Source organism: Protopterus annectens, chromosome 2.part2 (genome assembly GCF_019279795.1).
Source record: "Protopterus annectens isolate FY-2018-M chromosome 2.part2, PAN1.0, whole genome shotgun sequence".
NCBI classification, from domain to species: domain Eukaryota; kingdom Metazoa; phylum Chordata; order Ceratodontiformes; family Protopteridae; genus Protopterus; species Protopterus annectens.
The window spans coordinates 135,875,891-135,903,139 of record NC_056730.1 but is presented as its reverse complement, the minus strand read 5'-3'; positions in this window follow the sequence as shown (position 1 = coordinate 135,903,139).

Genomic DNA, 27,249 nt, shown 5'->3' with positions numbered 1-27,249 from the left:
AGCAGTATGCACATTACAGTGTTTATGATAAATGGGGTGAAATAGCCAATTAATGGGACATTGTAATGGCTGCAGGCACAGAGGGACTCTGGGGCCACATTTTGGTTGTCCGTTCTTCAGTTTGCATTTGAAAGCTAGCATCCCACAGTTCCATTGGAGTGGGCGGGGTTGCATAATTATGCATGTAAATTTTATGTTAATCAGCATACAGATTTGTACCTATTTTCATGGGCCTTTGTCCAGATTTTTTATGTTTCCAGGTTGAGAGGTATGGTGTGTATGTGTCTACATTCAATGAAGGACTTGAGCCCGATTCAGACACCTTATGCCTATTGCTTGTCAGGATATGTTCTGTCTTTACTGTGATACTGAATATCATAAAATGAATCTCAGAAACTGACTGAATATGGACTCTTAGTACTTAAAATTCAAGTTTAACCTTAAGCTCCAGCTTTAAATTTCATTTTGCTAGAATGAATTTTAAACAGTAAACTTCTCATTCTGTTTATTACTTACAATAAACAATTTCATCCACTAAATATGTATATGGTTATTATTTTTATTATTTAATCTAAACAATTTCATCCATCTCTTTTTGAATTTACATAATAATGAAGTTCAAATGTTTTGGTTTAGCATTAGTGCTACAGTTTTACAATATCTCTATATATATATGTATAGCTATATAGGTTCATAGGTAGGTACTAGGCTATTGGTCCTGGGGCCTATACAAGCCCAGCCAAAAAGGTACCCTGGCTTTTGCCACCCAAGAAAATTATTTTCCTGTGCCACTGTTGAGTAGAGCCACAGAGGTGATCCCTGGGGGGAATTTCCTATTTCTCATCCAATCATCAAGATTTTTCTTGAAGAGTGCTAATGATGAGCTTTGTTTGATATAGATAGGTAGTTTATTCCAGAGTATGGGAAGTCTCTGGGACAGGAATCTATCCCTCTGGCATGTTCTGTTTATTGTGGTGACAAGGTTTAGGTCCCTAGAGCATGTAGCTCAGAGGGATTGGGATTTCTTTAAGTGGAGCATGTCCAACAGCTCTGGGTTTGACATAGCTTTGTATGTTAGGCAGAGATCATCTCTGAGTAGGCAATATGCGACGGAGTAAAGCTGGAGTTTTTTGAGACGGTCAGCATAGGGCATCTGTTATATATATATATATATATATATATATGTGTGTGTGTGTGTGTGTGTGTGTGTGTGTGTGTGTGTGTGTATCTATATAAATATATCTATCTATCTATCTATGGGTCCCTTTCAGAATTTTGAAGCTTAAAACTTTGAAGTTCATATGATCTAAGATAGAAGTTTTAAAACTTCAAAATCCTGAATGATTGGCATACATTACGGAACAGGAGATTTCCCTTTTCCTTGCTGTAGTGCAATCTCGGAGGTGGTATATTTAATTAGGCAGGATGGGGTGGAGTGCAGGGGGGCTTGCCCCCCTGCAAAAACATGTTTTGTGATGTGTTGACTGCCTTTTGGGGGGGTCTTAATTTCAAGATTCCAAGATCTCGAGGTTCTGAATTCGATATTCTGAACCTTGGAATTTTGGAATTTCGAAATTAAGAAGTAAATCCCTATAGATATATATATATATATATATATATATATATATATATATATATATATATATATATATATATTTATATATGTGTGTATATATGCCAGTCTGTCTATCAGTCTATCTGTCTATCTACCTATCTGTCTGCTATCCTTCCTGTTTTGGGATACTAACAGGCAATAGCTAAAATAAAGTCACCCCTTGTTTTCTGTATATATCTCCTGAAATTTCCATTTTCATGTCACTCCTGTAAAGTGAAAAATCAGTTATAAGACCACAAATGTGGAAGAAAATGGATGTTTTACTTATGAAAATAGAGGGGTGTATGCTGAAAGGTGAAATTATGTTACAGAATAGCTAGATCTATTTCTGATAAAGGCACAGATTGTTATTTAAGTAATTTTGCTGAGAAACATTTTAACGGGATGATCTAGTTTTCAGATAAATAATGGTATTCAGACAATACTTAAAATTATTGTTAATAAGTATCATATAAATAATAAATAAATTAAATATACCAGAAATAAAGTAAAACTTCCCTCTAAAATGTTGCACATTGATCTGTTATGTCAACAAACTTCTGCTAGTCATCTTTTAAAATTTCCTTAGGGGTAAGCATCTTAATATACTCTGATGATCATTAAATACAGTGCATGCTATGTTTTCAATGAAATGCTTCAGGTGTTCTAGAGAGCAGGTCAAGGACAGGTAAAGTGAGCCAAGAAATCCAACTAGCAGTTCTGTGAGGCTGTCTTTTTCCATCTTTATTATTCCCATAGAGGTTTCTGCTTCATGTGATCTCATCAGTCTGACTGATTTTTTGTTTTTTTTTGTTTTTTCCAGAGGAGAAGCTGTCATATTCAGTAATGATATTTTGCTTATAATTCTAGTCTGGAGTTGTTTGGAACAAAAATCCCTAAAGGCTTTACTGAAGCAATACCTTTGCCAATTTTCTTATGTCAAATCACAGCACTAGAGTTTACTGTTGGCTTACTGTTGACCTATGTAAGCTTTAGCAATAACCTACGTTCTAATCTGCATCAGCATTATTTTGAGTGACCCTATCAATTACAATGTCCTGCCAGTGCCTGAATATGCTATTTTAAGTCTGCTCTGTGAGGAGATGCTGCAGGGACTGACACAGGGAAGGTCATGACAGATGTTTTGCAAAACAGTCCTTAGTTATCAAGTTTTACATGGCTATGTCCCCCCATATAAATTATGCAAATGCAATCAATAGGAAATCATATATGCAAACCTGCAAATTTAATTTAATTTAATTTTATTTATTTAACATTCATTTATCGAGGTAGTCTGACTTGGTTGATAGTCCATTTTCAGTGGATGGCCAGGGGGAAAATCTCCACAATAAGTACAAACAGTAAAGTATAAACAACAGAATACATTGAAAGACAGATAAAACAGTACATTGTCACACATTTGTTCTATGTAGTAAACTATTACAATCTAAAGAGAAGGCAGGAAATATTTAAAATTGTGCACAATTATCTACATGTAGTAAACTATTACAATCTAGTAAAGGTGAACATTTATATAATTATTTACAGTCTAAATGTTCAAGTAATACAATACAAACATATATAAACTACTGCCAATTTGACTGCTCATAAGAACAGGTGAAAGACGAGTGTCATATAAGAAGAGAGAGTGATTTATGGTTATACAATGTGGGTCATATAGGGAGAGAGAATGATTTATGGGTATACAATGTGGGTCATATAAGGAGAGAGAGTGATTTATGGGTATACAATGTGGGTGTAGTCTAGCTAGTGGCAGTGCAACAGCACTGCCAGTTGTTGGTTAGGTGGGTCCTAAGAAGTTGTTTGAACATAATGGGGTTGGTAGTGTTAAGGATGTTTTGAGGGATGGTGTTCCAGACTTTGGAAATGTGATTAGAATAAAGGGCATCTCCAAAGCTGTTACATGATTTAAAGACTGAAAGAAGGGATTTATCTGTGGATCTTAGGGTACTGAGGTTAGAGTATGGCTGGATGAGGTTTTGAAGTGCAGGACACTTTTCTGTTTTGGTAAAGATATTATGGGCAGTGGATATTTGTTGGAAATGAAGGAGACTGGATAGTTCAAGCCAGTTGAGCTGGTGGAGTGCTGCACAGTGGTGGGACCTATGTGGGGAATTTGTGGCAAATTTGCCTATTTTATTATAGCATGCTTCCAGTTTACCTAAGTCAGATTTTTTTCAAGTTAGTAATGATTGATGAGGCGTATAACAGGGTAGAGAGAAGATGGGTTCTAGCAATAGCCTCCCTGGTGGAATTGGTAAGGGATTGATTGGACCTGTAGAGAGTGCCAAGCTTGATATGGGTTTTCTTGATAACTTCTGTGATATGTTTGTCAAATTTAAGGTTACTATCAATATTGACACCTAAAAGTTTTATATGAGATGTGGGTTCTATTTTGCTGTTATTAGCTGAGAAGACAGCAAAGGGTGCTGTTGGATTTTTGTTAAGAAAAGAATGAGTTTAGTTTTCTTGGCATTTAATTTAAGTTGTTGGCTGGAGAGGTAGGATTCTATTTCTGTGAATGATTTTTGTGTTTTTTCTTGTACCTGGGACAGTGGGGGAGCAGCACGTATTAGAGCTGAATCTTCTGCATATTGAATAGTAGTTGCCAAGTTGGTTGCAGTATGCAGATTGTTGGTAAAGATTGTAAAGAGCAGTAGGCCTAAGACTGATCCTTGAGGGGCATTTACTAATACTGGCAGGTGGGAGGATAGGTCATTTTTCCAGTTGACAGCTTGGTGGCACTCTGTGTGGTAGCTTTGAAACCAAGATAGTGTGGAGTGGGACAGATTAAGTGAGGCAAGTTCATTTAATAGCTTTTGGTGTGACACTGTGTCACATGCCTTGTGCATGTCTAAAAAGAGAGATGCTACTTGTTAGCCATTTTTTTAGGTGATTAATAGTGCCGTGAAACTAAGGAGGGCAGTAGTCATACTGTGGTTAGGCCTGAAACCATGCTTGAGTTAGTTAGGAGTTTATTAGTTAGGTAGCCCATAAACTGGATGTGGACACATTTTTCTAGGATTTTCAACAGGGGAGGTAGAATAGCTATTGGTCTATAGTTTGTGAATTTGGTTGATACACCACCCTTGTGTAGTGTGACGATGTATGATGTTTTCCAAAGTTTGGGAACATACTGTTCTTTGATTGATTTATAATTAATATAGAAATAGGATAGGCTATGCAATTAGCAGCTAACATGAGGTATGAGTTTGGTAGCTGGTCAATACCAAGGGTTGTGGGTTTTAATTTATGCAGTAGTTTTCTTATGGTGGATGTTTGGATGGGTGCCAGGGAAAAGGCAGTGGAATTGCTAGGTGGTGGGGATGGGTTGGTCGGAGGGGTGTGGATTGAGTGATTTAGGAGAGATAGGATGGAGTTAGTAAAGAAAGAGTTAAACTGGGTTGCCAAAGAATCTGTGGTATTGGAGGTGGTGGGAGGAGGAGCTGAGGACTGTCCTGGTTGAAGAAGTTTTTTTATAGTACTCCAGAATTTTTGAGGATTGTTATGATGGATGTTTTGAATTTGAGTATAGTAGGTTATTTTGTCCTTTTTGATTTGGGTTTTGGCTTTGTTTCTTAGGTGATGATAGGTCTCAAGAGAATTTTGAGTTTTGTTGATTTGATATAGAGTCCAGGACTTGTCTCTATCTTTGAGTAGTTGTTTGGTTTCATTAGACAGCCATGGGGTATAGTTAGCCTTGACCTGGATTTTTCTAATTTGGGCTAGAGTAATTAGAATGTCAAGGAACTTTGTATTGAAATAATGATAAAGAACTATGATCTGGTACAATGGATAATGCCCAGTATTCATGATCTGCTGTGAGAAATGTTAAAAATCAAACAGCATAACAGAAAGAATCATCTACTTTTGATTGATCCAATAGTTAGTATAGTTGAACTTGGGGAAGGACTGAACTGAAAAGTGCTTGATGCCATGAGAAACCCCTTCAGGATCACAGGAACAGCATCACAGACTATGAGTCTTAATGAAACTGTATGTGCAGGTAGAAGTGATTTTGTTGCAGAAGAGATAAAACAGTGCTGGACAAGTTTGAAGAACTGGAGAGAGGAGTTAGTGGTGTAGCAATGCTGTAATATTTTTAGAAGCACTGCCTTATTACTGCATGGTGATCATATCCCTCATCTCTTAGCTAGTAAAAAAGATCAGTAAGATAAGATACTATAGCAATAACCCACAGCTGGATGTGGGCAATGCTGAGCAGGAAGAGCCTGGCCATGGCTTAGACTATAAGAGAGAGAATTAGCTATTCTGGAACTGAGCACTAAGACCTTTTATAACAGTTTAAGAGCACTTTGCAGAGAGTATAAAATTAATTTTTTACTGGTACTTATACCTTTTTTAAAGAGAAAGTGAACAAGTGAATCTACTAAGGAAAAAGTGAATCTATTACACCTTATTCTTTATCTGAGGTAACTTTTAACTTATAACAGCAACACGCTATTTTATATCAGTGATTAGATGAATGTTTATATTTGGATAACATTCTCCAAGATTAGAAGGGGCTCTAGTAGGTTGGCTAGTAGGAAGGAATAAGTTTGTTGTGGCTGCTGACCCAGGTGATGTGCTTTCCAGTATCTGGTTAGGCTTAGTTATAGAGCATTCTCTTGTTATATAAAGAATACTTTCTCTGTTGACCTGCACTAATTTCTTGTGGTTCTCCTTCTTTCCTGTATGCAGTTGTGGTCTCCAAACAGTTGTTTCAGGGATGACTGAGTTTTAGTTTTTTCAGGGTAGGTCAAGCAGGCAGTTAAGATGTACAGCAAGATGAGGTGACACACACACACTGTGGGTCCAGACAGCAGAGGAGGAAAATGTTTTTCTGTCCTGTCTCTCTCATTCATTTGAAGTCTAGGTTTTGTAAGTTTATTTTTTTTTAAATGAAAGAAACATAAAATTTTTATTGCGTATATTATTGGGAGAAAGTACGGGTGACCATTGGTATATGCTTGATTTACAATTGGCACGCTAGTTGGGCTGATCAATCAGTGTGCCTGTTTTTGAATGTTAATGGCCAGTCATTGTATAAGGAAAGTTAATTAACATTTCCTTCATTGCTCACTTATCTACATAACTTAATAGGTCTGCTAAGCTTAATTCTTGTTTCCCAACTGCTTTATTTAGTCTTATTGATTTATATTTTAGTTTTTTTGACTTGTTGTGATAAAGTGAGGGGCTGCCAGCCCACCGAGATAGAATTTTGTAAATAATCCTGTCATTTTAAATATTAATATAATCCACAGGCTTGTTTCACAAATATAAGAAAACTGTGTTATGTGCTGAGCTTCAAAAAAATTTAACCACAGTGCACCCTGCTGGAAGAAAGCTGGTAAGTAAAGCGTGTTCTGGAACTAAATCAGAAGTGACAAGAATGATGTAATCTGAAATGACTCAGCAGTACTGTGTACTATCAATTTAAGGACTATCTCAGAAAGAAAGAAGGGTGTTTTTTTATTTTGTTCTGAAGCTGACAACAACTCTCCCGCACTTTGACTTGTAAGTAGGATTTAGATCTTATTATTTCTCTTAGAGATAGATAGGTATATAGCCAGATTAGTGTAGATGTTTTCCATATTTATGTGAGACTATCCTGCAATGGTGTTTTAAAGTATTTCTTGTGACTTCTGAGCTCTCTATTGTCACTGCGCTGAATTAATGAGTATTGTCTTGTGTTTTTATTATTTATTATTAAATATTTTTAAAGCCTTCAACTGTGGCTCTCCTGTGTAGAGATAATTTAAGCTCTTAGTGTACTTGCATGTATTTGGTGATACTGTAGAGGCCACTCTAGAATAGCCTTAAAGGTTCTGGTCACACTTACCAACTGGATAATAATAACATTACACAGTAGAATTAGACACCCTTTTGTAAGGGCCTTTAGAGTAGCTGATAAGGGTGGTTGGTGGTAGGTGGTACTACCATATAGTCTGGGCAGACGGGGGCATAGCTGGAGAACCTGTGCCACCCTTTCCCAGGAGTGTCTGTGTTTGTATATAACTCAAATCTCAAAGTGTGTATATGTAAGCTACTTGGGCAGGGACATGAAGCACTGGTTGGACAGAGAGGGTGCTGGAGGTTTTGACTTGACCACTTGGCTGAGATCTGAACCCTATAGCCATGCCAGTGGGGAGTCTTATTGGGGATCTGGAGAGAAAGGGAGAAACCAGCCCCAGACTGACTGTGATCTCTGTGTGCTCTTAAGGGAAATTGTATTTTACTGTGTGTGAACTTGTTATCCTCCCAATGTGTACACCCCTCACTGGTGTTAGTGGTGCGGATTGAGGCTCCTTGATTACTGGCCAGTGCATGGGTGTCACATATTAATTGTTTGGCAGTGGTGGGATATCCAAATCAATTATTAATTGGATGATAGTGGTGAATTAGCCACATCACATATTAATTGGTTGTAGTGGTGCGGATAGTGAATTCCTGTAGCTTGTGTACAGTGATCATTGAAGGTGTTTTTGTACTCTAAATCAGCTATGCAGTGAACATTCAGAGTTCAGATCACAGTTATTTTATTTCTTTTGTTAGCTCAGTTAGTCAGGGAGAGCAGGCAAGCATGTCAGCAGAGGAGTATGGCAAGTTGACAAGGAGCCAGTTGGTTGAGATGTGCCAAGCTAAAGGATTGGTGCATGGAAACCTGACTAAAGCAGACATGATTGCAGCTTTACTCACAGCTGCATCCGAGAATAGCAGCCAGGAGGATGATCAGACTGGCCATGGAGATGTACAACACGCAAAGAATGGACAACACAACCCTTCTACAGAGGACTTAAAAATCTGTCTGGAGTTAAAGAGACTTGAGTTGGAGGCCAAGCATTTGAAAATAGAAGCAACAGAGACATGAGGCATCTAGAGACTGAGGAAAATGAGAAACTGCAATGTCTGAAGGCTGGAGAGAATGAGAAACTGCTACTCCTGGAAGCTGAGGAGAAGGAGAGGCAGAGGCAACATGAAAAGGAGATGCTCACTCTTTGCCAGAGTCATGGAGGTAATGAAGAAGGGAGTAACCAATCCCCAGAAGCAACACAGGTCAGTAAATTTCTTCCACAGTTTACAGAGGGGGATAATTTTGATAGTTTCATTCATATGTTCGAGAGGATATGTAAACAGTATAATGCTGACCAAGGGCTCTGGGTACAGTTCCTGACCCCCTTACTCCATGATAAAGCTGCAAATGTTCTAGCCAAACTGTCTGATCATGACTTTTTAAATTATAATGTTGTAAAGAACTGTTTGCTACAATTTTGTAAGCTAACACCTGAAGCTAATAGGAAAAAGTTTCTTGAGCATAGATGCAAGGCAGAGGAAAGTGTGTGTGAATATGTTGCTGAACTGAGCACTATTTTCATAGGTGGGTGAGTGGATGTCAGGTTACCACTTTTGAAGGGCTGGCAGACCTTTTGGTGAAGGAATAAGCTCTTAGCACTTTGCCTGAGGACATGAGGATCTGGTTAGCAGATAGACAATGTGCTACTTCAGATGAGTTGGGGAAGAAGGGAGACCTATACCTAGCTATCAGGGCATCCCTGCACAGGATATAACACCCGGTGCTGCTCATGGGTCTAAAGGAACCCATGGTGGGCATCTCAGACAGCCCCAACAGAATCTACTTGTAATAGGGGAAGCCACTAGTCCAGGTACACGTCCAGGACCTAGAGTTAAATGTTTTGAATGCAGCCAGTGGGGCCATGTGGCATATAGATGTCCACAGAGGCAAGGTGGGGAGCAAAGGGTGGGAGAGCCAGTAAGTGGGAAGGAGAAAATGCCAACAGTAGGTTGTCTTGAGACAACAAGGGTACCAAACTACCACAAGAGGTTATATCCTATCTTAGTGAATAGCAAAGAGACCATTGCTAAGAGAGAGACACAACCTCTGACATAACCATTGTGAAGCCTGCAATGGTTACAGAAGAGCACTACTTGCGTGGGCAGTCTACTCCAGTCAGAGCTTTAGGAGGGACCCCATTCCAAATACTTTTGGCTAGGGTTCTCCTTGACTGGAAGGGTGGAAAAGGAAGCCAGCAAGTAGGTGTGTTTGAGGATACCCCTGCAGATGTCCTGATAGGGAATGATTTTGATAATGCAGTGCCATGCATTCATGCAGTTACATGCAGTCAGGATTGGAGACAAGCATGTGGGTCTGGTAGCCTGAGGAAACCCAGACAGACTGCACAGTTGCAGCCAGGACCGGTGAAGTGGTTACTTCAGGGAGGGATCTGACCTGTAACAGTGAGACTAAAGGTAGGCCACAGCTGCTTATGGGTACTGATGTTCCCTTGGACAGAGTGATTGCAAGGGCAGAGGTGAGTAGTAGACCTCAGTCTGACAGTGAGGCACCACTGTCAGAAGATACCAGACTTCCTGTGGAAGGGGAGCTGGGAAGGGTTGCAAATAGATAGTTGAGACAGGCTCAGCTCTCAGACCCTACATTACAAGGCCTGAGAGAGGTAGCTGATGAAGCACCTGATTCTCAAGGGAAGGGGGAATCCGTGCACTGGGACAAAAGGTTACTGTACAGAGAGTGGACCCCCTGAGGGAAGGCTAGAAGGTGAGAGGATACAGCAGTTAGGAGTGCCTAGAGCCTACCATTTGGCACTTCTAGCCATAGCTCATGATATTACCTTTGCAGGTCATATGGGCATAAAACATACAAAGAGATGTATTATGCAGAACGTCTATTGACCTGGAATTTCCAGAGATGTAACAGGGTATTGGAGGACCTGTGAGCTGTGCCAAAAGGTAGGCAAGGCGGGAGACAAGGTGAAAACTCCTTTGATGCCTTTGCCTGTGATTGCGGAGCCATTTCAGAAGGTAGCTATGGATATTGTGGGGCCTCTGAGTACCCCATGTTCCACAGGGAAAACATATATCCTAGGGATAGTAGATTATTTAAAACGATACCCTAAGGCAGTGGCTTTGTCCTCCATTGAGGCAGAAAAGGTGGCAAATGCTTTGTTAGAGATTTTCACCAGGGTAGGTTTCCCAAAAGAAATACTGACTGAAAGAGGTGCCAATTTCATGTCAGACCTTTTGGCTTGTCTGTGGAAGTACTGTGGGGTGAAGCACCTAAAGTCTACCCCTGCCATCCCCATACTAATGGTCTTGTTGAGAGGTTAAACTCTACACTGAAGTCCATGCTATGGGCATTTGCATATCAGTTTAAGAGGGACTGAGACAAATATTTGCCCCATCTGCTGTATGCATACAGAGTGGTTCCCCGGGAATCCACAGGTTTTTCACCCTTTGAGTTGCTGTATGGGCATAGGGTGAGAGGGCCTCTGGATTTAATTTGAGATGAGTGGGAGTGTGAATCCCACAAGGAGTCTGTTGTGGCATATGTCCTAAACCTCAGGATAAGGCTCAGGGAATGCATGAGCTTGGCCCAGGAGAACCTGGCAGAAGCCCAACAGCAGGAAAGGTTCTGGTATGACAGGAATGCTTGAGCTAGAGAGTATGCTGTAGGGCAGCAGGTAATGGTTCTCATTCCTGTCAGACACAACAAACTGCAGGCAGCTTGGGAGGGACCCTAAAAGGTGGTAAGGAAAGTCAGTGATGTTAACTACATGGTGGAACTGCTAGGCAGGAACACAAATTGTACCATGTTAACATGATGAAACCATAGCATGATAGAGAGACCCTTGTGGGGCGTATATGCAGTGGATTTTAGGAAGATTCTGATGGAGATCTGGTGACTGATCTCCTCAGTGAGGTTCGGACTGACACCTCAGTGGAAAGGGTAGCAATGTCCCAGAAGCTATCTCCTACCCAGGTTTGAGAAATCCAAGCAGTGTTACAGGAGTTTGGGGACATGTTCACTGGGAAACCAGGGTGCACCCACCTGGTGCAGCACCAGGTAGATACAGGATCGCAAAGGCCTATTAGGCAGGCCTCTTATAGGGTGCCTGAGAGAGTCAAACAGACTCTGAGGGAGGAGAAACAGGAAATGTTGGAACTAGGGTTAATTTAGGAGTCCAACAGTCCCTGGGCCTCCCCAGTGGTGCTGGTGCCAAAGAAGGATGGCAGCACCAGGTTCTGTGTGGACTACAGGAAATTGAATAGTCACACAGAGTCAGATTCTTACCCCATCTCTAGGACAGATGAAGCCCTAGAGCAGCTGGGTGGGGCTAAGTATCTTACCACCATTGATCTTACCAAGGGTTACTGGCAAGTGCCCTTGACTCCCAGTGCTGGAGAGAGGTCAGCCTTTGTGACTCCTTTTGGCTTGTATGAGTTCACAAAGATGCACTTTGGGATGAAAAATGCCCCAACAACTTTCCAGATGCTGGTAGATCATATCCTAGCAGGAGTAGGAGGGTTTTCCCTTGTTTACCTAGATGATATTGCCATCTACAGCCATTCCTGGCAAGAGCACCTTCAGCATGTCAGGCAGGTCCTGGACAGACTACAGAGGGCAGGGTTGACCATTAAGCCCAGAAAATGTCAGGTGGGTATGGTAGAGGTCCGCTACCTGGGACATAAAGTGGGGAGTGGTAAGATCATGAAGAAACAAAGATGGCCAGCAAGGTTAACAGTCGAATATGCAGCCAAGGACCAGATAGTGAATAATCAGACTTTTATTGTAAATAAAACAGACCGGTTTCGGCAATTTAATGCCTTCTTCAGTGTTGAACAAACAATCAAAATGAACACAATAAAAATGCAAATTTATACAAAGTATTGGCCAATAGCACATGAATGTGCTGTTAGACCTCATGAATAATGTATAATATATTATGTGCAGGCAAACACAAAACTGAGAGCATGGTTAAAAATGTGTGTAATGCCCAAAGACAATAGTACCAAAAGCCTCACAAAAAACAAAACCATAATGGACTATGGAACCATGAAGGCTATAATTATACATAATAAAATATGTACCTCCATAGTCATAATTATGGTAAATATATGTGGAAGAATAAAAGAGAACCTATAAGGGGCACATTTCAAAACAGACGTAATAATAAATTCTGGCTACTTCCTATTATATATATACATACACATACATGTATATATATATACACACACACACACACACACACATATATATACATTCACATATATATAAGAAAACAATGAAATAATTCAGAAAATATTATACCTGATATAGTTGATAGATAAAAAGACATTCAGTACATCTTTCTGCATTTGCTAATTGTTAGAGAGGATCATTGGGACCAGGTGGAAAAATTAAGCCCAAAGTAATTATCCATTGCCTTTCTTTGTGATTGATGATACCTTACAAAAAATGAGATTAAATAATTCAGAAAATATTATACCTGATATAGTTGTTAAAAAAGATAGAAATCAATACAACCTTTTCCTTGGCAAATGTTAAAGATGATCATTGAGACCAGGTGGAAAAAGAGCGCCCAAAGTGATTATCCAGTACTTTTATTTATGATTGAGAATACCATGCCACCCTTGTGGGTTGCTACAATCACCCACTATACGGTCAATAATCATGAACATAAACTGTGCTTGTAAATGTTTTGATACATGTCGATATAAAGCATTGGTCTCCCTTTTGTTTTTAATGTCACTACGGTGTTCATTTATTCGTGACCTGAGTGGCCTGGAAGTCTGTCCCACATAAAATGCCCCACAATGGCATGATGCCAGGTACACAACCCAATCACTGCTACAGTTTCCAAAGATTTTACAGTCAAAGACCTTGCTGGTGTTACGACTCAAAAAGTTCTGAGACTTGGTGATCTGTTTGCAAGACCCACAGTGGCCACATGGGTGTGTGCCCAATAATTCATGTCCCATTATTGTAAGTTGTTTATGAATTGCTCCACCACTACCAATATGTTTATAATGAGAAAGATGGGACCCCAATGTTTTGCCTTTTCTGTATGAAAATTGACATTCCTCACCCAGAACTGATCTGAGTTGTTCATTGGCTAGTAGTATATTCCAATGTCTATTGATGATGTCCCTAATAACGTAATAGTTCCTACCATATGTAGTGATGAATCTGATGGTTGTTGATCTGGAATCACCAGAAGGGATGTTATAATCTAACAATCTGTTCCTTTTCATCTGAGAGGATCGTGTCCATGCAGTATTAATATCTGAAAAATTATATCCCCTGCTGGCAAATCTGCGACATAAGTCAAGACTAGCAATGTCATAATCTGACTGGGTGGAACTAAGGCGTTTCATCTGCATAAATTGTGAAACCGGGATGTTTCTGATAGTATGACGTGGGTGCATGCTTGATGCATGTAATAAAGTATTATATTGGGGGTATTTGCGAAACACTCTGGTGGCCAAAGTATGATCATGATTCCTAGAGATCGTTACATCCAAAAAATTGATAATCTGCATATCATAAGTAATAGAAAATTCGATTCCCCAGATGTTGCCATTGAGATAATCCACAAATTCATGCAAATAACCCACATCCGCACGCCATACCATCCAACAGTCATCCAGGTACCTGCACCAGATGTCCATTTCAACCAGGTATATATTGTGAGATGTATCATAAATCATGCACTCTTCAAAAAATGCCATAAACAGGTCGGCATAAATGGGAGCAAAAGATGCTCCCATAGCTGTACCCTGTAATTGCCAATAGCATTGTCCTTGAAAATAAAAAACATTTTTGTTGAGTACATGTTCTGACATGCATATCAATAGCGTATTGAATCCTGGTGAGTATAAACCTGCCCTATCCAACCAATATTTAAGGGCTTGTAATCCAGCCCAATGTGGTATACTGGTGTACAAGACTTTGACATCCAGTGAGCACATTAGCCACCCTGGCTCCAATTGTGTATCCTCGATGATTTTCAGGAACTGTGTAGTGTCTTGTAGCCTTGCCCTGACCAAACCCAAGAGAGGTTTGAGATATTGTGTCAGGAAGGTGGACAAGGGTTCAGTCAAAGACCCAATACCCGAAACTATCGGTCTTCCCGGAGGTTTGGTTAATGATTTGTGAATCTTGGGTAGTAGATACATAATCTGCTTGCGGGGCTCCTTGACCAAAAGTTGTGTAACACATTTTTTGCTGATGATGCCCTCCTCACATGCTAGATCCAGAAAAGAGCCAATTTCATGCTTGAAATTCGGGGTTGGGTCTATGGCCATGTTCATGTAACATGCTGTGTCCGATAGTTGGGATAAACCCTCTTGAAGGTAATCACTCATGTTTTGTACAACCACAGCCCCACCCTTATCTGCTGGTAATACAACTATATCTTTGTTGTTACGTAATTGTTGGAGGGCAATGCTCTCCTGTTGTGATAGATTATGTTTCAACATAGTGTGTCCATAATTCTGAAAGTGTAGATCCCTGAACACTGACTGCATAAAAATTGACACATGCTTGTTCATGGGGGGCTGGAACTCAGATTTGCCAAATCTGAATTCATTTGATCTTTGAGATGTGTCATCTGCAAAAAATAACTTAAGGTTAAGACTACGACAAAAGTTAATAACATCTGTAACTATGTGATATTCATTGGAAAAAAAGCCAGGTATAAAACTGAGCCCTTTATTCAAAAGAGTATATTGATCACCAGACAAATGTACATTGGATAAGTTTAAAACATTTTGGTTTAATTGTTCATCTTGACTTATGTTAGAAAGTTCTGGATCAAACCCTCCAGGGAATGTTCTAATGGATCTTTTCTTGTGTTTCCTGCCTCCTCTGTGTTTGGAACCATTTCTAAAGGGATATTTTTGTTCGTTTTCTTTTTATATGGTGACCCCCTATCCCCTGAGCTATCATAATCTGTGAGAGAGGAATCCTCTCCTGAAGTGCTGTTGTTGAACCCATCCCTATTTTTCAGAATAGATCTTGGTCTCTTCTTAGGGCGACCAGAGGCAGGCCCCTGACCAACATCTGCAAATTTGACAGAGCGATTGAGCTCAAAGGGTCGTCCCCTTTGGTAGTCAGAATAATCTCTATGGAATTTTTTAATCTTCCTTTCTTTGATAATTTTTTCATGGTTTGTCAATTCTCTAGATAACTTCTTGATGTTATCCTGAAATTTAGGTAGGGACTCAAATTTTTTGCAATCACAACACAATGTTTTAACCTCCTGAATATTCACATCTACCATTCTCTCATAATATTGTAAAAGGACATTCACAAATAACATGGACCCTATTTGTAAAGCCTCCTTCCAATCACAATTCAACTTGTCATCCGGTCTTCCTACCAGTGGTTGGAGCCGTATTCTCAAGCCCCTTGGAGCAATATTCCTGTTAGAATATGCTCTGAATAGTTTCAGATGCCATATATTAGATCTCAAAGTTTTGAGTCCTTTGGTAAGAGAATGGAAGGACATATCACAATCAGATGAAATATGTTGATCCGTGTTACTTGGATTACTGCCTGGTGAGGTATTGATCCCAAACACTCCAATATCCTCCCTATCGGCACATAATCCAGATAGTATGCTCTCTAGGTCCATGCTGTGGATGTCCAATTTAAATGAGAAAGTAAATAATAATAAGAGAGAATGGCACTTCTTGGCAAACCCAGAAAAAACTTCAATATTTACTCCAATTATAGTAAAGGTTGGTGAGAGGCTCCCCAGCCGCCCTAACAAAGTACCCCAACTAGTACACCGTCCTGAAAAATCAGGAGGGTAGATATGGGAAAGAGGTTCAACAATATACCAAGAATCCTAAAGAGGTAGATAATAATACCTGACCAGAGGAATACTGCCAGATAGGTATCCAACACATATATAGCTAGATAAGAGAAATGCAAGTAAATATAATCACAAGGTTCAGGGTACTAATGTCAAGGCAAAACGAGGTCCTTGCTAATAGTAACCAAAATAATTCTGGGTGATTAACCTGATTATGTTGGTTGGTATAAACTAAATATGCTAATTGGTACCTGGCTATACAGTGAACTGAGATACGCCCAGTAAAGTGGAACAACCACTACCCAAGTTTGATGGTTATATGTTGTAAGACCCACAAACACAACCAATGTATGTTCACTCATTCAAATGACCATCCAACATAAGTGGATGTATCATAAAAAGCTTTGTAATTAACTAAAGATGCCAGTGGATGAATCATAAGGTAGGGAGGAGCTAATGTCCCAACAGCTTTGCAATATTGCAATGTAAAATTTGCAGTATAAAAGTCCTTACTGCATACATGAATGCTTGTGGGGCCCAAAACAAATCACAATATGTATGTGTCTATATTAAAGGCCAGGTCATATGGTTTCCCTCTATACAAGATACATCCAATGGTTCAATCACCTTATGTTCCACGAAATACAGATTTTGTAAAAACTATATTTTCCAAAATCAATGTAATCCAGGTATAACTCTTGCCATGAAATTCAAATATTTACCTATCAAACTTGCCCTCTAATACAATATGATAAGAGAACAAAATCGCTTGTGAAACATCTAATCCAGAGTATTCCTGCAATAGGCTCACCTCAAATGATTTGTTGATAATCCCTGGTTAAACCGTATCTACAAGCATAAATTGTTGTTACAAAACAAAAATGTTAAGATATCATATATACATTAATAATGTCCCAAATTCTTTAACATTTGAATAATATCTGCCTTTAGGATAGAGTCGCACCAATGAAAATAAAATTATTCAAGTAGAAGATCCAGTGCTGGGCAATTCCAACAAGATCCAAAAGCGTTAGACACACCTGTGTATCAATCTAAAATATCCCCCTGACTCGCTGTCCTAATAAACAGCCTGTCCGAATAATTTCCATCAACTTGTTAAACAGATAACAAAAACTGTATATAGAATTCCTACATAGAAATATGCACTTATCCCTCTGAAGAAATACCTAGTAAGCACAACAATGCCCAACTATCATACACTGTATGGAAAAGCCATATACATTAAACACAAAGGTATATGTATAGAGTATAGAGGATGTAATCATAAAAATTAAAATTGAGTCCCAAAAAGAAAAAAATCTTGTTCCAAATCGAAATGTCACTCAATCCATCAGGTGAAGTATCCGTATAGACTGACATCTAGTCCAAACCAACAATGTCAACAAGAAGATGTCGCGACTCACACGTATGGTAAATGCCTGCTATGCTGTGGTCACAAACGCATATGTAGATTGCAGAAAAATGTCCCGAAAGTATAAAAAAATTAACTCGTTACCTTGAATGACGATATACATCAATGTAGGACCAATTACCAGAATATTGTCCCTCGATGGTAGATGCACTATCGCTTCAGTAACAGAAAACGCACTCAATGAATGTAGTTAGAATAATCCATTAAATCGTAGGCCCAATTTCCGAAAACACACAATACACCACATCCCCAGGTAAAAAAGCGAGTTTGGAGTGGTAAGATCAGGCCAGAACCTGCCAACGTGTAAGCCATTCAAGCATGGCTTGCACCTGTTACCAAAAATCAGGTGAGGGCATTTTTAGGGACAGCAGGGTACTACAGAAAGTTTGTCCCAAGTTATAGTACCATAACTGCTCCCCTCACAGATCTGACAAGGAAAACAGGCCAGATAAGGCAGTGTGGACCCCAGCATGTGAGCAGGCATTCAAGAAGCTTAAAGAAGCTTTGGGAGAACCTCCTGTGCTAGCCAGTCCAGATTACAGCAACAAATTTGTTGTGCAGGTGGACGCTTTGAACCATGGGGTGGGAGATGTACTTAGCCAGATTTCTTCAGAGGGAGAAGAGCACCTGATGGTTTATCTCACTTGTAGGCTTCAACCCAGGGAGGAATGCTATGCAGCTGTAGAAAAGGAATGTCTAGCCATAGTGTGGGCACTACAGAAACGTCAGCCTTATCTGCATGAAAGAAAATTCATTGTAGTTACAAACATGGTTACATCAAGCCAGCCAGCAAAATGCCAAGTTACTAAGGTGGAGCCTAGGGTTGCAAGCATATTATATGTCAGTGCAGCACCACAGTGGGATTAGCAATGCCGATGCATATGGGCTCTCAAGACAGGGAATGGGGTAAGGTAAACCCAGATAGACTCAACCCTCTCAAGCAACGATTCTCAAGGGTCACTTGAAAAAAATAGCTTGAGTTCTCGGGGGGGGGGGTAATAAATTGAGGGGCTGCCAGCCCAGTGAGATATAATTCTGCATCATTTTTAAATATTAATATGATCCACAGGCTTGTTTCACAAATGTAAGAAAACTGTGTTATGTGCTGAGCTTCAAAAATGTAACCACAGTGCACCCCACTGGAAGAAAGCTGATAAGTAAAGAATTTTATGACTGTGTGTGATCTGAAGCTAGGAGACAGGATGTCTGCAGCTGGAAATTCTTTCTATTTTCTTAAGACAGAGATAATTACTAGTTTTCACATGTAAAGTGTCTTTTATTGCTTTGACTTCCTGGCAGCTGCAGATCACAAAGAAATGTTACATTTTGAGTTCTGTTCGCCTGGTAACTGAATCAGAAGTGACAAGAACGATGTAATCTGAAATGACTCAGCAGTAATGTGTATTATTAATATAAATACTATCTCAGAAAGAAAGCAGGGCATTTTTTATTTTGTTCTGAAGCTGACAACAACTCACCAGCACTTTTCCTTGTAAGTAGGATTTAGATCTTCGTATTTCTCTTAGAGATGGATAGGAATATAACCAGATTAATGTAGATGTTTTCTATAGTCATATGAGACTATCCTACAATGGTGTTTTAAAGTATTTCCTGTGATTTCTGAACTCTCTATTGTCACTGTGTTGAATTAATGAGTATTGTCTTGTGTTGTTATTATTTATTATTAAATACTTTTAAACCTTTCAACTGTGGCAGGTTTGTGTTTTGAACATTTTCCAGTAAGCAATGAAACAAAATGTATGGACCAATAATGAAAAAAAACTGCCTAATTCCATCATAAAAGTCTACTCAAACTTCTGTCGTTACACTCCACCAATATCAGTAAATATGCACAATCTCTGCAGAAGTAAATGTAATCTAAATAATTCCACATTAAAGAGATCTGTAACTAATGAAGAGGTTGCTGCTAGCAAACAACTTTATATTTCATTGTTCCATCTACAAATAAAGTGCCTGTTGCCCTTGAAGAATAAATTTATAAAATAATAAATTATGTTACATTAAAAAAATGATAAGATAGTAATATTGCAATAGGGAATGGATGGTAAACTGATAACAAATTCATAGTTACTAGCTATCTCCTGCAAAGAAGGACATTCTCAGGACTGCAGCGTCCATCCCTTTTAAAGTACAACGTACAACAGTACAGTATCAGCAATCCATCTACATACTGTGGGAGTAGAACCCACAGCCTTCTTCATAAAAAGCAAATATACTACCTGTTGTGCTACTAACAATGCAAACACACTTTACATAAGCAGTACTAAACTTCTCTTCCCCTGAAGTTCTCCACTCCTTGTAAAATCCACTTGAAACTCAATTATATCTCTCAATTCTGCAGCACAGGAAATCTGGAAAAGCCAAAATGTATTGAGGGGGGGGGGTTAAAGACCTAAAACCAGGGACACATTTTAAACATTGCTTGCATAATCTTAGAAAGTTGCTAGAATAAAATGGTTTGTGTTACCATGAGTTTCCTGAAAGGTAGGAAGACTGAAACTTAAATAGCTATCATTATTTAGTAAATTAATTTCTCACAGATTTGTCAGAAAACCACACATTTGCCAGAAAATCACACATTTTAAGTGTTAGGAACAGACCAAAGTATAAGCCAAACATTCCAGACATTTTGTCAAAATCTGGTCAGTTGAGAGCTATGGACTTAACTCCTTGAATCACAAGTGGTGGTATGGGTAGAGAATCCAGGCTCTTGTTCCCTGTACCTAAGGTGCAGGGTTTGAGCCTGAGTAACGCTAACCACCAGGTTTACCTAACTGGGCATTTCACACACACACACACACACACACACACACACACACACACACACACACACACACACACACACACACACAGACCCCTACCTAATTACTAAAGCAGCAGCACACACACACCTAATTGCTAAAGCAGCACACACCAAATTGCTAAAGCAGAAGCACACACACACACACACACACACACACACACACACACACACACACACACACACACACACCTAATTACTAATGCAGTAGCACACACCTAATTACTAAAGCAGCAGCACACACACACCTAATTGCTAAAGCAGCAGCAGCACACACATACACACCTAATTACTAAAGCAGCAGTACATACCTAATTACTAAAGCAGCAGCACACACACACCTAATTGCTAAAGCAGCAGCAGCACACACATACACACCTAATTACTAAAGCAGCAGCACACACACACCTAATTGTTAAAGTAGCAGCACACACCTAATTCCTAAAGCAGCAGCACACACAAACACCTAATTACTAAAGCAGCAGCACACACATACACCTAATTACTAAAGCAGCAGCACACACCTAATTGCTAAAGCAGCAGCACACATGCACACACCTAAAATCTAAAGCAGCAGCACACACCTAATTACTAAAGCAGCATACACACACACATACACACACACATACACACACACATAATTACTAAAGCAGCAGCACACACACACCTAATTACTAAAGCAGCAGCAGCACAGACAAACCTAATTACTAAAGCAGCAGCACACACCTAATTACTAAAGCAGCAGCACACACAGAAATAATTACTAAAGCAGCAGCAAAATGGAATTGGCAACACTAATTACTAAAGAAAAAGCAAAATTGAATAGTTGACAGCAGCACACACTAATTACAGCAAACTCATATCCCCCCTTGGTGAACAATAATTAGCAGCAAAATGAAATGGGTGACAGCAGCAAAATCTATGCTTGGCACACAATTACTAAGCAGCAAACACTAATTACTATACTATGACTGGCACACACTAATTACTAAGCAGCAAACTCCTCTTACTTGGTAAACAGCAAAAATGATTGGCTCACACCAAGAAAACTTTATTGTGAACTGGTGAACAATAAGAACTCCCTGTACTGTATTTTAAAATTACTTGGGCGGACCATGAAACTGGTAAACAATAAGAACTCCATGTACTGTATTTTAAAATAATGCATGCAGACTATGGAGAGACATTGCACAGATGTGATATGGGCGACCAGGCCAGAAGAACAGGATGTGATGCTACGGGGCATGCTATGAGGCACATTGCAAAAGACATTTCTTATGTTAGGATATACTCCATTTTTATGGTTTCCCCTTCTCTACCTTACTGGTGAACAAGTCACAGAACTGAATCAATGCATATTTGTAGTCTTCCTGTAAGGGTAAGCCTTGGAAAACTGTGTTAGATATAAAATGAAGGAAGCTTTCTGATAAGCTAAGTGTAACAAGTAAAATGAACTGTGTCTGTCTTAAGCTTTTGGCAAGTTTTCAATGTCATTCATTAATTTCAACATGACTTTCATATAACAATGAGATAAAATGAAGTCACTGAATTGATTTCACAAATGAATCTACCATTTTTTCAGTATCTCAGAAGATACGATAGAATCTAGAAATTCTGAGTAAAATATGATTTTTCTCCAGTAGTACAATGGCAAGCTAAATTTCAGGAAATGTTTTGTAGCCTGGTTATATTTTGCTTGGTAAAGAGTTCACGGTCTCAAAAGTAGTAATGCTTAGTTCTGCACAGTGCCATCTACTAACAGCATAGAGCAAATTTGTAATGGGAGACATTTTAACTGAGAAGCGAAAATATGTTAATTTAACAATAACTGTTTTCTTCCAGTCAGCTTACATACAGAGACCTTAACAGATGATATTGGAGAGAAAGATGACTTATACACCACCTTCAGTGAATTAAATATCAGACAAGTTTACTTGTGTTTGTGTTATCAAAAAAGTTAGAGACACAAACTTACTACAATATACTGACTCCACTGTGTTGGCAAGCAACAGATGTTTTTTTTTTCTGTATTACTAGGAAAGTTCATGTAGAGAGAGAATTTTCGTGATCACCTGACAGCATGCCAGTAACTTGTTGGCCTAACTTAAAAAGCTGCATGTGTATTGTGTATGCATAATAATGGTGATTTGCCAATTTCTTTTCTTCAGTTGACATGAGATATGCATTACCAGTAATGAGCACCAAATATTTTTGCATACATTTATCTTCTTCTGAAAAAAAAAAGAAAATGAGTAACTTTCTTTTCAGATTTCAGATCTAAGTTAAGACTATACTTTTTTTTACCTTAAATGTCTCATGGTACTTATTCTTTTTCTTTGATGAAGAAGACGAGGATAACATATTGAGCAGATGGCTGATATGTGACAGGTAACAAAATTCCCTTTTATTTGGAGTCAGCTGCCATAAAAAGTTATTGATGGGCAGATGAGTAGAAAGGGTAGAATTCCATCACACTGCCTAGTAGTTTTCTGACAGAGTAACCACTGAAGAGTAGGTTGTGGACAGTAGTAGGAATTTTTTTATGAGAACACAGTGTCAAAAGCTTTTGATAAGTTTAATAATAAGGAAGAAAAAAGATTATAGCTATCTCTGGCTTTATTCATGTTATCTATAAAAGTTAGGAGGGCAGTTTTTATGGTATAAGCAGGACTGAAACCATGCTGAGTATTGGTTAGTAATTTGTCCATTTAAGACATGCTGGACTAGCTGTTTATGGATACATTTTTCAAATATGTTTGAGAGTGAGGCTGAGATGGCAATGGGTCCAAAATTAGATATCTTAGTAGGAGAGCCATCTTTGTGGAGACTGATAATATCGCATTTTTACATATGTTCAGGAATATAGGATTCCTATAGTGATTTGTTTATATGGATGGTGACTGGATATGTAATGGTGTTAGTTGCAATTCTGAGATTTTCTGCAGGAAAGTTATCAGCAGACAGTGAGAAAAGTTTAAGTTTGAATAATATTTTTTATAAAAGAGATAGTAACCATTTTAGTGTGAGGTTAGGAGGATTATTGGATGGTGGTTGACGTGTCAGAGGAGTAAGAAAAGGATTCATTGTTGAGGGTAGCTATACTGTCATTGAAGTGTAAGTTATCTCAGCAGCTGTTTCTAACTGGGAGTTATTGCAACAAGAGTTAGGAACACTATCAGTTCCTAGGAGTAAAATTCGTTTGAGAGATGGCCAGAATTTTGGGGGGTTATAGCTATGGGTGTTTTTGTAAATTAGAATAGTATTGTTTTTTTATCAAGATTGACTTGTTCTTTTGTAAGGTTAAGATGTTCTTTAACGTGCTATAAGTTTTGTGGAGTTTTACGATTATGCTAGTATTTCTATGCCTTGTCTGTATTTTGCATGACTTATGCTCAGATTATTAAGCCAAGGGGCAAAGTTAGATTTTGCTCTCTCTCTCTCTGTCTATGTAGTGGTACAAAGCTGTTTAGGATGCTTAAAAATTTGAATTTAACCTTTTTACTTCCTTATCTAATGGCAAGGGTTTTAGAGTAATCCAGTTAAATTAATTTAGAGCAACTAAAAATGATTCAGTGTTACATTTTCAGAGATTACAAGTATTTTTAATACTTGTTGTTTGGCATGTTGAGCAATATGTCTGACAGCGTATGTAGGACAGTGATCACTAAAAGATTTTTCAAGCCTACCTGATGTAGTGTAGTTGGCGGGATCAGAAGCCATTGAAGAATGGTACTAGTGATCTGGGATTTGTTATTGCAAGTAGGAGGAGTAACAAGCTGTTTGAAGCCATGAAGATTGATGCTAGAAAAAGGCTGGTTAGAAGTGAAACTACTCTATTTGATATTGACATCATCTAGTATGACTCAGAGGTGGATATATTGTTTCCAAGGGGGATATGAAGAACAATTAAACAAATGAGTTTGTGGTCATTTCATTTTATGTGGGAGATAAGTAGCTCTACATTACTGAATTTGGACAGACTTTTTGTAACATAGAGAGACTTAATATGTGCCAGGGTAGAGGATAGTTAATCCTCCAGTGGGAAGAATATCTGAATATTTTGTCTTTGATTTTAGCTGTGCCCCAGTAAGTGCAACAATATCTGGTGTATAATGAGAGATCCAGGCATGCAGTTCAGTAATTTTATTATAAGTGCTTTGTATATTTATGAAGGTAAAGTTTTGTTTTTTGGAGTTACTAGAGGTTACCAGAGGGGATATGGGTGAGTGGGGGGGGGGTATAGATAGAAGGAGGGACTGTATATGACTACATAGTTTAGTTGTTAAAGAATGTTGGAGAGTGTGAAATTATTATTTTTATGGTAACTTTAATTTATGTATTTAGTTTTGGTTTGTTCTGGTGTGGTAGTGAAGAGAGGTAAAAACAGTGCTCATAACTTTGGGTGGTAATGGGCTGTTATTTTAAGGTATTATATGATACATAGTGTATGTTTACATGGTTTAACAAGTGCTATTTTTATTTATTATGATGAAATGTCAGTGATGTTATGGAACAAAATTAATTATTGAAAAAAAAATTGTGCCTTGTGTATCTTAAATTTTTAGCAAGAACTAACATGAAAATAAACATTAATAACAAAAAAATGGTATTTAAAGTAAAGAGCATGTGAGCTGTTAAACAGATGTGGAATAATTTCCAGTGAAGAGTTTGGGGTGGAATGGTTTAAATGCAGGCTTATGGTAGGGGAGGAAATTTTAGGTGTAAGAGTGATTTGGTAGCTTGTGATGACAGAAAGTAGTAGAAGTAGAATAGTTAAGCTAGTGACTAGAATATACTTATGATGAAATGGAAAACAAAGAAGTTATAAAAGTGTGATGAGCTAGAGAGCCAATAAAGTTATAAATGAGTGACGAGATGGACAGCCAATGAAGTTGTAATGTAAGGCATAAAGATATGTAGGAGACAGAATGATATTAGGGATAGTTAAGAGTGATACGAGTAGTAAGTGTGTTGGATAAAAGTAAGGTAGACAGAGCTGAGTATCAAAGATCAGCATTTAATGTACTAAGTATGAATAAGAATGGGTCCGTGTTCAGCTACCAAATTAGAAAAAATGTAAACCATGAAAGAGTGAAAGCAAAACAGAGAAAGGGACAATCATCAAACTACAACAATGTCGTAAAAAACTACATCGAATGAACCCTAGTTCACCAACAACCAGGAAGTAATGAGATACATAAGGTAAGTGAAGGGAAACCTTTTAAATTTTCCCTTTTCCCTACTGTAGTGCGATCTCAGAGTTGGTATATATAGTTAGGGGGTTTTGGGAGCAAAGCCTCCCACATTGGAGGGGGTGTGGGTGATGCATTCCCACATTTTGGTTGGTTGTGTATGCAATGTTGGCTGACTATGGCCATTTGATGTATTTTTTTTACATTGCTGCAGTTTGGTGATTGTCCCGTTCACTGTTTTACTTTCACTCTTTCACGGTCCGCGCATTTTCAAATTTAGCAGCTGAACATAGACTCAATAAGAATAAAGTGGTAAGACAGGAAAGGTGGAGGAGTTATTGTGAACTCAGGAGTAAAGTTGAATTTGATGAAATAAGGTTGTGTAGAAGAGATGATAACTGGGATGGGAAAGGAAGAGGTGTTTTTTTCCATTACAAAGTTAGGGAGTGCAATAGTATAAAGGGGATGAAGAGTGGATATTTACTGACCAGTCTTTGAATGACCGAGTGAGAAAAAAATGTCAGAAGAACTGCATGGGATGAGGTATTAACAGAGTAGACACTGAGTAAGTGAGTGAGTGTGTGGGGAATAGAATATTAATAGTACTATAATGGATGCTATGGGTAGGTGAATCCTTAAAAAGGATTCACTATACAATCTCGAAATACTGAAATGTTGAATTTCAGTATTTCGAGACTGAATATTGGAAAGCCCACATACCCGAAAACCCAAAATCATGAACAGCACAATCGCGACCATTCACACACACACACACACACACACACACACACACACACACACACACACACACACACACAACCAACACAAACACACACACATACACCTACCTAACTACACAAAAAAAAAAAACACACACAAACACATGTAACCTACCTATAAGCAAGGGGGAAACCCCCCTGCACCCCTCACGTGGGGGACTGTACCCTCGCACACCACCTACTTATATATTCTAACTCCGAGGTCGCACTAAAAACACAAAAAACACCACCACATACGCTCACACATACTAAAATCCCTACCCAATACCCTCACACACACACCACTTACCTGAAACCTCAGATAAATGCACAAACCGCACCACACGTCATGAACGCGACACCACAATACTGGATTCAACATTTGCGGATTCAACACTTCCGCATTCGGCATAGTGCAGTTTCACATAACTGCACTTTCCACTATTTGGTCACGACGTACTGAAATTCGACATTCCAGTACATCGAGATTGTCTAGTGAATCCCTTAAAAATTGTGCTGATATGTTGCTGTGTCTTTAAACAGGTTTGTGATTTCATTATAAAGTGGGTGGAGAGCAGTGGGAATAAATGTTAGGATGTGGGGGGGGGTAGGAGGGCAGTGGAGTGTACATCGGCCCCCAATGTTAGTGGGAGACATGCTCAAATCCTGTGATTTTGCACACATGGCCAAATATGGTAAACAAAGGGCCTGAGGTACAGTTTTACCGTGACTGTTAAAGACAGAAAGTAAAAGTGAAAGTACAGCACTGCAAACTAGTGGTAAGGCAAACTCTGC